This window comes from Mus caroli, unplaced genomic scaffold, assembly GCF_978045245.1.
Source record: "Mus caroli unplaced genomic scaffold, Mus_caroli_1 scaffold_12, whole genome shotgun sequence".
In the NCBI taxonomy this organism is placed as follows: Eukaryota; Metazoa; Chordata; class Mammalia; order Rodentia; family Muridae; genus Mus; species Mus caroli.
In genome coordinates, this window is record NW_028227267.1 from 23,670,233 (window position 1) to 23,685,657 (window position 15,425).

The following is a 15,425-nucleotide window of genomic DNA, read 5'->3' on the forward strand; positions in this document are numbered from 1 at the left end:
CATAATCAGCTTCCAAACGCTGACACCATTGCATACACTAGCAAGATTTTGCTGAAAGGACCCTGATATAGCTGTCTCTTGTGAGACTATGCCGGGGCCTAGCAAACACAGAAGTGGATGCTCACAGTCAGCTAGTGGATGGATCACAGGGCCCCCAATGGAGGAGCTGGAGAAAGTACCCAAGGAGCTAAAGGGACCTGCAACCCTATAGGTGGTACAACATTATGAACTAACCAGTACCCCAGAGCTCTTGACTCTAGCTGCATATGTATCAAAAGATGACCTAGTCGGCCATCACTGGAAAGAGAGGCCCATTGGACACACAAACTTTATATGCCCCAGTACAGGGAAACGCCAGGGCCAAAAAAAAAAAAAAAAAAATGGGAATGGGTGGGTAGGGAAATGGGGGAGATGGGGGAGGGTATGGGGGACTTTTGGGATAGCATTGGAAATGTAATTGAGGAAAATATGTAATAAAATATATTAAAAAAAAAAGATTTGCCATCATGGTAGTCAAGGCTACACACTTGGAATGACAACATAAGGTGAAATAAATTTAGTAATTAATATTTTTGAGCTATTTAAGCTCAAAAGTTTTCTTGCTGATATACAGTTTATTTTGTTATTGTTGTTCAGTTTAAAGCTATTTAAACAACAATTATTTTGCTTGAGGTCAAATTTAGTAATTTTGTCCTCTGAGGAGTTAAAATATATTTTAAAAAGATTTATTTAGCTGGGCAGTGGTGGCGCACGCCTTTAATCCCAGCACCCAGGAGGCAGAGACAGGTGGATTTCTGAGTTTGAGGCCAGCCTGGTCTACAAAGTGAGTTCCAGGACAGCCAGGGCTATACGGAAAAACCCTGTCTCAAAAAAAACAAAACAAAACAAAAAAAAAAGATTTATTTATTTTATGTGCATGAGTGTTTTGCCTGCATGAATGTCTATGCACCACATGCCTGCCTGGTGTTGGAGAAAGTCAGAAAAGAATTTCAGAACTCCTGGAACTGGAATTAGGGATGGTTGTAAGCCACCATGTGGGTCCTACGAAAAGAGAGCCCTGTTCTTCTGTAAGAGTAGCAAGGGCTCTTAACTGATGAGCCATCGCTCTAGCCACCCCACCCATTGTGTATGAGTTTTTGAAACACATACACAAATTTCTCTTGATAAAAATAATGTGTAACAGATTGTAGCAATAATTTCAAGATACTATTTTGGTTTGTTTTTACTTTTGCCTTTGTAAAATAACCTTAGAGCTGCACATAACATATCCCTGCCTAGAGCATAAAAATAGTTGAGGTACATTAAACATTTTATCATTTATGTGTACATTTTGGTTCAATATATGAAAATCTATCAGTGTAATCTACTACATACACAAACTCAAAAAAACCACATGATCATCTCATTAAATGCCGAGAAAGAATTTGACAAAATTTAACACCCCTTCATGGTAAAAGTCTTGGAAAGATCAGGAATTCAAGGCCCATACCTAAACATAGTAAAAGCAATATACAGCAAACCAGTAACCAACATCAAATTAAATAGAGCATTCCCTAAAATCAGGGACAAGACAAGACTGCCCATTCTCTCCCTATCTATTCAATATAGTACTTGAAGTTCTGGCCAGAGCAATTAGACAACAAAAGGAGGTCAGAGGGATACAAATTGGAAAGGAAGAAGTTAACATATCACCCTTTGCAGATGATATGATAGTATACATAAGTGACCCCAAAAATTCCACCAGAGAATTCCTACAGCTGATAAACAACTTCAGCGAAGTGGCTGGATGTAAAGTTAACTCAAACCAGTCAGTGGCCTTCCTCAAAGGATAAACAAGCTGAGAAAGATATTAGGGAAATAACACCCTTCACAATAGTCACAAATAATATAAAATACCTTGGTGTGACTCTAAGGAAGTAAAAGATCTGTATGATAAGAACTTCAAGTCTCTAAAGAAAGAAATCGAAGAAGATCTCAGAAGATGGAAAGATCTCCCATGCTCATGGATTGGCAGGATTAATATAGTCAAAATGGCTATCTTGCCAAAAGCAGTCTACAGATTCAATGCAATCCCCATCAAAATTCCAACTCAATTCAACACAGAGTTAGAAAGGGCAATTTGCAAATTTATCTGGAATTACAAAAATCCTAAGATAGCAAAAACTATTCTCAACAATAAAAGAACCTCTGGTGGAATCACCATCCCTGACCTCAAGCTGTACTACAGAGCAGTTGTGATAAAAACTGCATGGTACTGGTACAGTGACAGACAGGTAGTTCAATGGAACAGAACTGAAGACCCAGAAATGAACCCACACACCTATGGTCACTTGATCTTTGACAAAGGAGCTAAAACCATCCAGTGGGAAGAAGACAGCATCTTCAACAAATGGTGCTGACTCAACTGGAGGTTAGCATGTAGAAGAATTCGAATTGATCCATTCTTATCTCCTTGTACAAAGCTCAAGTCTAAGTGGATCAAGGAACTCCACATAAAACCAGAGACACTGAAACTTATAGAGGAGAAAGTGGGGAAAAGCCTCGAAGATATGGGCACAGGAGAAAGATTCCTGAACAGAACATCAATGGCTTGTGCTGTAAGACCAAGAATCAACAAATGGAACCTCATAAAATTGCAAAGCTTCTGTAAGGCAAAAGACACTGTCAATAAGACCAAAAGGCAACCAACGGATTGGGAAAAGATCTTTACCAATCCTAAATCCAATAGGGGGCTAATATCCAATATATATAAAGAACTCCAGAAGTTGGACACCAGAAAACTGAACAGCGCTATTAAACAATGGGGTACAGAGCTAAACAAAGAATTCTCAACTGAGGAATTACCGAAGGGCTGAGAAGTACCTGAAAAAATGTTCAACATCCTTAGTCATCAGGGAAATGCAAATCAAAACAACCCTGAGATTCCACCTCACACCAGTCAGAATGGCTAAGATCAAAAATTCAGGTGACAGCACATGCTGGCGAGGATGTGGAGAAAGAGGAATACTCCTCCATTGCTGGTGGGATTGCAAGCTTGTACAACCACTCTGGAAATCAGTCTGGCGGTTCCTCAGAAAATTGGACATAGCACTACCTTTTCTGGTTAGGCTAAGTGTTGTCCCCTTTTCCTCTCACTTCTGAGTTAATAGATAACTATCAAACATTTAGGTAAGCTTATTGACTTACATAATAACCCTGTGCACAATGCTTTTCTTAGTTTGTAATATTTGATCTGTATTTATAAAATATAAATCTAGTCAGATGGAGGGAATGATCTTACAGAATTAAAGATTTTAGGAGTTGAGTAGTTACATGCTGAGGAGTTGTAAGTTCTTTTGAAATGAAATTTTACTCATAATGTATATGTGTGTGTGATTATGAACACATGGTATACCTATGTACATGTAGGCAGGCACTCATACAAATAAAGCTTAAAAAAACAACTTCTAGTGGGCTGAAGAATTGGCTCAGATGTTAAAGAGCATTTTTAGCTTCTACAGAGAACCTGAATTTGGTTCTTAGCTTCTACCTCAGATTGCTTAGAGCTGTCAGTAACTCCAGCTCCCTTGAATCTGACACCCTCTTTTGGGCCCCATGGGTACTAGTTCACATCCCACCCACATGTTGTCCTAGTAACTTGCCAGAGCGAACTGTACAAACATCTGTTCGTCCCATATAGGGCTTGAGTGAGACCAAAGAAACAATACTGCCAACATGGAGTTTGGGGGACCAATCTAAACCATTGCTGTTACTTATAGCAGCTGGGGTGAGGAATTATGTCCATTAGCAAGAGCATCTTTCAGAGTGGCTACAACAAAGAACAGTGGTTATCCTCAGCTATTGTCCTATTTACTCATGGAGGGGAATGTCTCAAGAACCTGCCTTGTGAGCATTCCATCCTCTTCAAGAGGAACCATTGATGGCCCCAACCTTGTGAAGTCTTGTGTGGGTGACTACAGTTCAAGACTGCAGGGGTCATAGGCCTGGGGGAATGTGTAAGTGGGTGCAGGGGCTAATGAGGAACCCTTGATGACGTTTGTCTTTTTCCCTTGGTGATAGATATTCTGAGATGAGATAGGATCTCAGTGAGGCTTTTCTTTTCTTTTTATTCTCTCCCTTCCTCCTAGCCTTCTCTTCTTTCCTTCCTTTCTTTGAGACTGTCTCTCATGTAGCCCAAGTTGACCTGAAGTGGGGGCAGGGGGGGAGGCTGGCCTTGAGCTCACACATCCTGGTGTCTTTGCCTCCTAAGTGCTGGAATTATAAGTGTACACCACCACACTTAGCTTCAATGTGGCTTTGTGTTTCTTTGATGGCTAAGACACTTTGACATCTTCCCTGTATTGGTTATCTGTACTTCTTATTTTGAAAAGTGTGTCGTTCACTTGTCCATTTACTGATTGGGTTACTTGTTCCAATTTAAAAAAAATTAAATTCTTTATATATATTCTAGATACTCAGTTCCACATGAAGGGCTAGAGAGGTGGCTAAGTCATTAAGAGCATAAACTGCTTTTCCCAGCTTGTATGTCAGTTTTCAATAAATACCTGTAACTCCAGTTTCAGAGTGATCCTACACCTCTGGCTTTCATGGACACATGCACTCATGTGCACATACTCATGTACAGACACATAATTAAAAATAAATCTTTAATTCCCTGTGGAATGAATAGTTAGCAAAGTTTTTCTCACATTTTGTAGGCTATACATTTATTCTGGCAATTTTTTTTTCTGTGCAGAAGCTTTCAAATTAGATACAATCACATAAGTTAATTTTTGCTATTATGTCCAGGGTTAATGGAGTCATATATTCAGAACCTCTTTGCCTAGGTTTCCATTTTGAAGTATTTTCCAACCTTTTCCTCTAGCAGTTTTAGAGTTGCAGATGTTACATTAGGAGTTTTGATCCATTTGAGCTGATTTTGTTTGGGTTGAGAGGGATGTAGTCTAGATCTCCTGTGTGTGGAAATGGATTTGCTTCAGTTCTGTTTGTTAACAAGCATGTTTTTGGCACCTCTCTTAAACTAGGTGGACATAGGTGTATGGTTTTAGATTTTATTCTATTTCTCTGTGTGTCTGTTTTTGCATCAGTATCTTGTTAGAATGACTCTGTAGGATATTTTGAAGTGTTGTGCTTCTAGCATTGCTGGTTTTGTTTAGGATTGCTTTGGCCTTATTGAGACTTTTGGGCTTCCGTATGAATTTTAAGAGTTTGTTTAAAGTTCTGTGAAGAGTGCCATTGGACTTTGGATGTTGAGTACAAACACATCTGTAGATGGTGTTTTTATGACCATTTTAGCAATTCTCCTGATCTGTGACCTGAGATTTTCTTTTATCTTTTAATGAATTCATTATTTTTCTTCTTTTAAAAAATTCTTTCATTGTATATGTTTCACTTCTTTGGGTAGGTTTATTTCTAGATTTAATTTTTTTAAAAGCTTTTGTGACTAGGATTGTTTAATTTTTTTCTCAGCAATTTTGTTATTAGTGTATACAAAAGCCACTGATACATCCTGCTACTTTACTAAATGTATTTATAAGAGTGTTGTAGACTTTAGGCCTTTCTAAGAATAGAATCATATCATCTGCAAAAGCGATAATTCTTGTTTTCTTTTTTATCTTTCACCTGGCTTTTGGCCAAGATTTTAAGCACTGTACTAAATAAGAGTAATGAGAGTTGGCCCCTTCCTTGTTTTAGACTAGAAACAGTTTCAGTTTTGTCTGTTTGTGTTGACTACTGTAATTGGCTATAGTCTATATTGTGGCTCTTCAGTCCTTAGTTTCTTTGGAGTTATCATAAAAGGGTGTATTGAACTTTGTTAAACAGCTTTCTGCATCTGTTGTGATGACCATGCTAATTTTGCCCTTGTTCTGTTATACTATTCCATGTATTTTTGAACAGGGTGCAGGCGCGCGCGCACGCGCACATACACACACACACACACACACACACACACACACACACAGAGGATTTATTAGAATGGCTTACAGGCTGTGGTCCAGTTAGTCCAATAATGGCTGTTTTCTCACTAGAAGGACAAGAATATGGTGGTAGTTCAGTCCAGGAGGCTGGATGTCTCAGCTGGTCTTCAGTATGTGTTGGAATCCAGAAGAAAAAGGTTTTAGTATCCTTAAAGAGTGCTTTAGCTGGAAGATAGACAGATTAGCTAGTTAGAGTGAGGGAAAGCAGGCCAAAGCAAGTTTCCTTGTAGTAAGTCCTTTTATGTAGGCTGCCACTAGAAGGTGTGGCCCAGGTTTGGGTGAGTCTTCTCAGCTCAAATGCTTGAGTTTTAGTTGATTCCAGATGTAGTCAGGTTGACAGCCAAGATTAGCCTGTTTGCTTTTGAGAATAATTTGAGGAGCAGTAATGTTATTTTATCCTTTATTACCACTTCAGTATTATTGCTCATTATAGATCTGATTAGGTTTTTTTTTTTTTAATATATATTCTCATGGTTTCATTTTGTTAGGTCATGGGTATTTAGAAATTAGTCTGTTTCTTTATTTTCCAATTTATTGCAATTCCTTTTTCAAAGTATTATTTATTGATCCCCTGAGTTTCACTTCATACTTTATTAATTTGGGTCTGTGCGTTCTTGGGCTAAGTATTTCTCTACCTCATTATTTTTTCAAAGAACCAACTCTCTTTTCCTGACATTTAGGAGGAGTATCATCCCTTTTGTCCTTTTGTCACCATTTCATTTGTGGAATTTATTATCTCTAATTTTGGGGCCTGGCTTATTTTTGTTTAAGATTCTGAGGTACATTGTTAGGTTTTACTTAAAAATGTTTTTTGAGACAAGGTTTCTCTGTGTGGTCCTGGCTGTTCTGGAACCTGCTCTGTAGACCAGGTCTCAAACTCAACAGAGATCCAGGTGACTCTGCCTCTCCAGTGCTGGGACTAAAGGTGTGTGCCACCATGCCTGGCACAAGTAGTAGATTTTAATGAATATAGTAAATGTAAACACTCTCACCTCTGAAAAGGAGCACAAATGCCCTTGTTGGAATGATATGTAGATTGCCACATTTTCAGTGTTATGGAAAATAAAAGCAAACCACATCACCTGGCTTGGGGATGGTAGCTCAGTTGGTAAAAATGCTATCTTAGCATGGTAAATGTTTAATCTCCAGCACTGCATAACCAGACATGACGTTGCATGCCTATAATTCCAGCATTTGGAAGGTGGAGGCAGGAGGATGAAACATTCAAAGTCATTCTCTGCTACCTAGAAAGTTTGAGTGCAGTCTGAGATAGGTAAAACCCTGTTTTAAAACAGAAACCAGAACCCTACCAGATTATTAGAGTTGTTGTTGTTCTTCTTCTTCTTAAAAACAAACAAAAACCCAAAAACCAAAACTGTTCTAATCATTAATCCCCGTGACCCCACAGTTGCGAGTTTTATGTATTAACTCTTTTCCCCACTTTTTCCACTTTAATAATCTTCGGTAACTGCTGTAAAGGACGAGTTTTCAGTAGTTCCTGGATGTTCTTAAAAGAACCAGTGGTTTGAAGGTAGCACTGAGAGGAATTCTCCATCAGCCAAGTCTCTGCTTGCTTTATAAGGCCAGAGCTTCGTTTTTGGACTCCTTGATGCTGTATCAATCACCTTTTCTCCTGGCACACACAGCAGTCTACATACTCTTTTTTTTTTTCCCCGAGAGACAGGGTTTCTCTGTGTAGCCCTGGCTGTCCTGGAACTCACTTTGTAGACCAGGCTGGCCTCGAACTCAGAAATCTGCCTGTCTCTGCCTCCTGAGTGCTGGGATTAAAGGCAAGCGCCACCACGTACATACTCTTCTTATATTACAGCTCTAATTATTTGTTAACTGTCCCCTGGCTCTGTGAGCTCAAGGTTAGAGACTTGTGTTTTTTTTTTTTTTTTTTTTTTTTGGGTTTTTCAAGTCAGGGTTTCTCTGTGTAGCCCTGGCTGTCCTGGAACTCACTCTGTAGACCTGGCTGACCTTGAACTCAGAAATCCGCCTGCTTCTGCCTCCCAAATGCTGGGATTAAAGGTTTGTTATTTCTCTTCAATACCATACACAGAATTTATCTCAAACAGATACTAGATAAATTACAACTGAAGACACAAAAACGCTAGGCTGGGACAGCATTTGTAAAGTTATTTTTATTTAAAAATGTAAATTTCCTGTAAATGTGAAACAATTGTTTGCTCAGATCTCATTTTGTCATTCCCATACTCGGGAGACTTCCATGAGGATGAAAACCAATCCAAACTCCCGTGTGACCAGCACTGCCCTTGTGATTGCTTCCTTGCCCACTTCTGCCATTTTCAGTTGTCCCACACTCCATCCGCATGGACCACTTGTGCCTCTCAAGTGCCTTGATGGCGAGCGAGGGTCAGCTCCGCTGTCTTACTCAGTCCTGACTGTTCTTACCTTCATGCTAGGTGCTCCTTTCCTGTCACGGTTTTACTTAGGATGCTTATTCCTATATGACATGCTCTTGTTTTTAGCTAGTTTTAGTTCATTGTAAGACTTTAAAACATACTTAATAAATACTAAAACTGATGTATATAAGAATACTTTACATATTGTCCCTTATTGGAGAAATAGAAGTACGTTCTCTAATTTATTGTTGGGAAATCCATGTAGACAAGAGCAGTGTTTGTCTTTGTTGCATTAGCTTTTCCTGGAGTGATAAAAGCAAACACCCATTCTCCCCAGGTAAGACACCAAGGACAGACTGAGTAACAGTTCCACCAAAGTCCAGCTTGGTGAGCTCATGTGTTTATTGGCTTATTACAGAGGGGTGAGGGGTTACTTACAGGACTGTAGGTAACTCAAACAGCAGTATCACTAGGTCTCATCCCATTATGGTGACTTCTTCATGGCTGCGTGTTCCAAGCACTATATACTCTATGGCCTCCTGAAACTATCTGCAGCTTATACAAAGTCAACATACAGCTGGAAGGGAGGTTTAGGCAGAAGTGGCTGGAATCTCAGGTGAGGGTCTTTTGCAGTTAGTCACAGCTGCTCTGGTGAAGATGGTAAAGGCTGTTGGGAAGACAGAATTCTACACTTCTAGTCATCATGGCCTCCTAGTACTGAGAAGAATGTCCGGACATATATGCATGTTAAGTGGAGGTATGTGAACAAGCAATTTGGAGGCTTGTTTTGGTTTTAAAGGTGAGAAGCCAGTATCTTGCCATGTTTTGTTGCTTGCAGTTTTTTTTCTTCCTCTCTCCCTCCTTTCCTCTTTCTTTCAAGATAGTCTCACTCTGGGAGTGAACTCATTACAGCATGTTCTACCACACTTGATGAGCAGGGCTTATTTTGATTAATGTTTTAGGTTAGCAAGGTTCCTTTCCTCAATGTCACTTCTAAAAATTACAGTAGTAAAAATTAAAAGCACTGGTTGCTCTTCCAGAGGACCCAGGCTCAATTCCCAGCACCCACATGGTGGCTTACAGCTGACTGTAACTCCAGTTCTAGGAGATCTGATACTCTATTCTGGTCTCTGCAGACACTGTGTATGCACATTGTGCACAGAGGTCTATGCAAGCAAAACACACATACACATAAAAAAATTAAAAATACTGCTAGGTGTGGTGGTGCACTCCTTTAATCCCAGCACTTGGAGGCAGAGACAGGCGGATTTCTGAGTTCAAGACCAGCCTGGTCTACAGAGTGAGTTCTAGGACAGCCAGGGCTATACAGAGAAACCCTGTCTCGAAAAAAAAACAAAAATAAAAAACCTAAAAAAAGTCATAGTAATTTATAATGTCCATTTTCCCAAGAAAGCTGAGACTCTTCAGATGTTTGCAGTGTATTTTGTTCTCAGCAGAACCTTCAGGACTGAGCACCGGCCATTTGCTGTGTTTTGAGGGAGGAGGAGTTATGAAGAAGCACCCACTTCTCAGGCTCAGCGTGTGAGTGGAATGGAGGATGCTCACTTGCATTGCCCTGGGTTGACTGCTGCGAGCGCGTCCCTTGCAGGATGGCAGCTTCAGAAACAAGTCTGTTGCTCCACTTGCCTTTCACCATTGTTAATAAATACCTGCTCTAGGCCTGCATCTGGGGAGAACCTGTGATCTCTTAGACAGGGAGACAGCTACTGGGGCACAAGAGGACCTTATAGGCATTAGGCTTTGTGGGTTATTGTTTTACTTCCCCATCCTCCTTAAATAGGGACAGGCATGCACGCATTTGTGTATGTATGTTGATCTTTAGTGTTTTACTGGATGGGATTGATTGGGGCAAATTTAGGGAAATTGGACTCCAGTAATTTTAGAATTTGTAGTTAGCTTACAAAGAAAATGTTGGAGGAAGGCATTTACTATTAAAGCTAAGCATTTCATATTCGCATGAAATGTGACTGATCTTTATTGTTTCTGCTGTGCTGTGTACTCCAGATTAGTTGGCAGTAAGCTGAAGGCGATTCTTCTGTGTCTGCTTCCTGCTTTACCACAGCAGTGCTAGAACTACAGGTGTAAAACCCTGCGTCCTTTACAGGAGTTAGTGATAAAAGTTGGGTTGTCAGGCTTGTATAGCAAGTGACTTTTACCTGGTGAGACATCTCATTGGCCCCAAACATTGGTTTATGCGTGGGATGCTTAGTAAGGGATATCAAACATGGCACTCCAGTTCTGTTGTAGAATTTCCAAAGAATTTTTATTTGTAATCTTAAGATATTCTGTGGGTGAAGTTTACAGTGTTGTGAGATTTTTTTTTCCCTCGAGGAGACAAACAGTGCCTGCTTCCTCATAAAAGCCCAGTGATAAACCAAAGTAGGATTCCACCAGAATTCACCCTGTGGGAATCAGTGAGTTTGTTACCTTTATTCACAAAGCATGGGTGAAGGGCTACAGGTAGGAGGAGGCTGAGTGCCACTCTCCAAGATCTTCTGCAGTTAGGGCAGAATTGCATACAAATGGCTAACAGGAACAGGGGAGTTTCCCAAACTTCTTTACTTACTCTCCTCCCATAAGGGAATGTTAAATGACCACAGGGTCTATCAAGATTGGTACTTGCAAGCAGGCTCAGCTGATCTCATGAAGATGGTGGCTGTTTACCTTGGAGAAAAGTATTACCTATCTTAACAGTCAAAATTTGTGATTATTATCTCTTGTGTGCCCCCCCCCCCCCCACTGGCCAGCAAGAACGATGCTGCAACAGGATCCTTCGGCACACGTTTATTTGGAGAGCTTGATTGCAGAGGCGAAGAGACCCCAAGCCCAGAACTGGTCCTGCTTATATAGGCCTAGGAGAGGCGTGTCTCACACCCGGATTGGTTGTGCTTGGGTTATGCTTACCACCTCATTTGCATGCCTACATCTGATTGGTTAACTTCTCTCTCATCTGATTGGTTAACTTGTCTCTCATCTGATTGGTTAATTTTGGTTAATTCTCAAAACCTCATCTTGGCAAAAAAAACTTTACTGCCTATGTATGCGTGGTGGCCAGCGGAAGCCAGCACCACCCTGCAATGGCACATGTGGCTTCCCACAATTATCCTCTTTTGGAAAAACTTTAGAATATCCCTCGGTTTATGTTCACACTTCTCTGTGTATTGTTTCCATTAAAGTGCTTTCCTAACCTATGAAAGAAACTTAAATGGAGTCACTAAATAACAGGGAAGACAATCAAGTGGAGCAGTAATAGGAGGGGGTTACCTCTAGTTGAGTCATTGGCTCAAGGGGCCTTGTGTCGAAGCCCCAAACATCTCAGGTTATTGCCAAGGCTATTTGTTGCTCTCTACAAACTGTTGTTCTCTACAAAGTGAAGACAAATCCTTACATATCTCATTGAACACAAAGAAGTTGAGCTGGTGCTTAAGCAGGTAGAGCCTTCACTCTTAATGACTACTTGTTCACAGTACTGGAAGGTATTCTGCACGATACCCAAGGAGAAAGGTAACAGTAGCCAAACTACAAACCCTGTGATCTACATCAGTGATCTGACTGCATGGTATGCTTTTGTAGTAGTGGCAGTCACTGTGGGAGTAACCAGCTACTATCTGCTTGGATTTAAGCCCATGTCACAAGATGGAACCCATGGCTGACACTGTTTAGGTGGCCAAGAACCTGAGACTGGTTATGTCATGAGTTTAGGGGAAAACTAAATACTATTTTTCTGCTAAAGGAATAAAATGACTCCTAATGGTAGTCTGCTCTACCCATAGGTCAGTGCCTCCCTGGGCCATCATCAGAGAAGCTTCCACTTACAAGTACAGGGGAGCTAACCCAGAGACCCACAACTGGGCAGTGTTGGCAAAGTGAGAGACTTTGGAACACTCAGCACTAAATGGGATGTCTTTATCAAACCCTTCCTTTCGGGACTTGGAGCTATGTGAAAGAGGAGGCAGAAAATTCTAAGAGCCAGAGGGATGGACGACTCCTAGGAAATGGTGCCTTCAGACCAAGAGGACTGTTACACAAGTCAGTTCACAGAGCCTGGCAGCATGCACAGGGCCTGTACAGGGTCCCAGTGCTGAGAGAGGGAAGTGGACATGGGGTTCCCACCATTAATCAAGAATCTATCGTCATTTGACATCCACTTGCAAAGGAAAGTTAGTTTCCTCTAGTGGGATCACACTGGGTATATTAACCACATTTAGGGATAGGCCCCATGCCAGCAGTAGATAGCCCTGCACAAAACAGACAATGATGTTGTTAGATTTTTGTCACATATGACTTTGCTTGAGCATTTTTTCTTACTAGTCTTTTGCTTATATATCATGGCTTCCAATTTTGTGTTTTTATGGGTCTCGGGTGGGGTGTGTGTGTGTGTCTGCTTACATTTCTTTTTTTGTTTGTCTTTTTAAAATTTTGTTTTGTTTGCCTGTTTAAAGAGAGAGGAAGAAAGGGCATGGAGTTGGGTGGGTAGGAGGTGGAGAGGGTCTGGGAGCAGTTTGGGGAGGAAAATCCATGATCTGAATATATTATATAAATTTTTTTCAATTAAAAATCCAAAAATGCTTTTCTAAAAAGTGTTTTTTTTAGAGGGCTGGGGGAGGGTGCTGTGGCTATAGCTCATTGTTAAGAGTTCTTGCCTACCATGTCTTTGATTCCTAGCACCATATAAATGGAGCACGATGGGTACACATTTGTAATACCAGAATTTAAGAGATGGAGCCTGGAGGATCAGAAGTCCACAGTCATTTTTGGCTACTTACTAGACCCTATAGGTGCCTTTCCCTGTGCCAGACCTTCTCATTCAAAGTGTTCTCATTCTTCTGTGGCCTTTTTGACATTTATTTTGTTGTTCTAGCAACTTTTGTTTTAACTCATGAAGGTAGACAAAAGGATGTTAGAGCCTTGACTTAAGACAACTGTACTCAAAGTCCAAGTATTACAGAATTTCTAGAGATGTTCTGTGCAAAAGAAATGCGGACGTTAGCAGTATATTGGTTACTTTAACAGTTGTCACCAAATACCCTGATAAAAACAGTGTAAGGGACAAAGTGGTTTATTTTGGCTCATGGGTTAATAGGTTTGTTCAGTCTCGGTGGGACGGTCTTGGCATCAGGAGGTTGAAGGACCTGCTGGTCACATTGGCACTCACTGTGTGAAGCAGACTGATGCACACTGGTGCTCAGCTCGCCTTGTATACAGCCCAGAACCCCCGGGAATGAATGGTGTGACCCATAGTGGGTTGGTTACCTCACTTGATAACCTAATCAACCTAATCTCTCACAGGTGTGCAGAAGCTTTTCAGTTGATTGAGGATTCATCAAGTTGACAATTGAGATTAGCTACCATAAGCAGCTGTTTAGGGTTAATCTAGTTTTTTCGTACTTTGAAAGACTTATGAACAGGGCAACCTGGCAAGTTGTGCCGTACAATGTTTACACAGCAGGTGTGTGTGTGTGTGTGTGTGTGTGTGAACATAAATTGGGGACATCTTGCTGGGTGGTGGCTCACGCCTTTAATCCCAGCACTTGGGAGGCAGAGGCAGATAGATTTCTGAGTTCGAGGCCAGCCTGGTCTACAGAGTGTGTTCCAGGACAGCCACAGCTACAGAGAAGCCCTGTCTCGAAAAACAAAACAAACAAAAAAAACAAACAAACAAAAATTGGGGACATCTCTTAACTTGATAGTATTTCAAGAGGACTGAGAGCCAATCAGATTGCTTCCAGATGCTACCTAAGGAATTTACAGGGCCTCTTTGATGGCCTCTCCAATTCTTCTACCAGCTATACTGGGCATATTAGGACTAGACATTAGTGAGTTAGGTATCTCTATCTAATATAGAAATGCAATCCTGAATGTTAAGTAGCTGCGGTGTGAAGAAGGTTCTAGGAGGTGTAAGGAATGCACAGTTGATTAAGTTCTATGCCCTTGAGACATGATGTGAAGGAGCTTGTGATTTAAGCGCTGTCAGAACGCAACAACATGACTCTGGTAGATGGTGACAGAGATATAGGCTATCATCTTTGTAGAGTTGTTTTAAGAAACAGTTATTGTGGGATTAAAGATTAGAGAGTTAATTGGTCTAAGGATACTTAATTGTATTGTTTTGTTAGTGTAGAAATTAGTGTGGATATTGTGTTGTTGGTGTAGAAATTACTAATAGACTTAAATAATGGTTTTTGTATTGTTTTCAGACAAGATTAGACCTCAGACTTGCCATGTAACAAAGGATGACTTTAGAACTTTTGCTCTTCCTGTCTCCATCTCCCAAGTGCTTGGATTCTAGGTATGTACAACTATACCAGGCAAAATACTTCAAGTTTTAATGGAGAAAGTAATTTTTAATAAAGTAATTTCATATTTCCTTTTAAAATAACGTACTAAGCCTTGAGCTTGTGCTGCACCCTCATTAATGTAATTGTTTAATTTTCGTGAGGTTCCTACTAGTTGTCCTTCTGAAAGTAGAGGCAGCCAGAGCCATCTCATGGCAGTTAGACCCAGGACTGTGGGCAGGTCCACAGACTGCCTGACATCAGGAACTGTTAATGTGTGGCTGTGAACATAGCAGCACAGTAAGAGTTACAGTGCATGGTAACTGGCCCCACGTTTAGAATTTTACGTCATTTCTAATGCTCCCGTTCCTCTCTGGTTGCTGAGGGAGGGTTATGTGCTTATGTATTAGTCATTTGCTGTTTTGATTAATGTTCTGTGTGCTTCAAAGTATTTTCCTTTTTCTGGCATAATAAAATATTTTTATTAATTTCTAAAACGAAGTTAATTGTAGCAGAATGGAAGGAAAAGGTCCAAAAGTTGAATTTCTGTCTGTTACTGGAGCATACTGGTGGAGTTGCAAGTTTTAGAAGAAATGAAGTGCTCTCTATTACAGCATGCTACTTTGCTGTTTATACTTTAAAGGCACTTATTGCAATTTGGTTTTTCAGATAGTGTTTGTAGTGTTAATATTTTGCTAGAAAATTAATTTTGCTTTAATTAAAGACTTAATGCTTTCTTAAAAATTTTAAACTGCATTTATTAATTTGTATGTATGTGCCGGTGA

General features: G+C 40.4%; 1 protein-coding gene across 10 annotated transcripts in view; it reads left to right on the plus strand.

The window, feature by feature from the left end:
* The window catches only part of Sfmbt1 (Scm like with four mbt domains 1), a 104,801-nt gene that overhangs the window by 12,081 nt on the left and 77,295 nt on the right, over positions 1 to 15,425 (plus strand). For 6 of the 10 annotated variants that reach the window (XM_085828493.1, XM_085828496.1, XM_085828497.1 and 3 more), the window contains exon 2: positions 14,563 to 14,654. The exons of 3 other annotated variants lie outside the window; for them this stretch is intronic. The gene's annotated coding sequence lies outside the window, so the exon portion shown is untranslated. Of the gene's footprint in view, positions 1 to 11,153; positions 12,395 to 14,562; positions 14,655 to 15,425 lie in introns of those variants that run through there. One more of the 10 variants, XM_085828498.1, reaches the window with a different exon arrangement.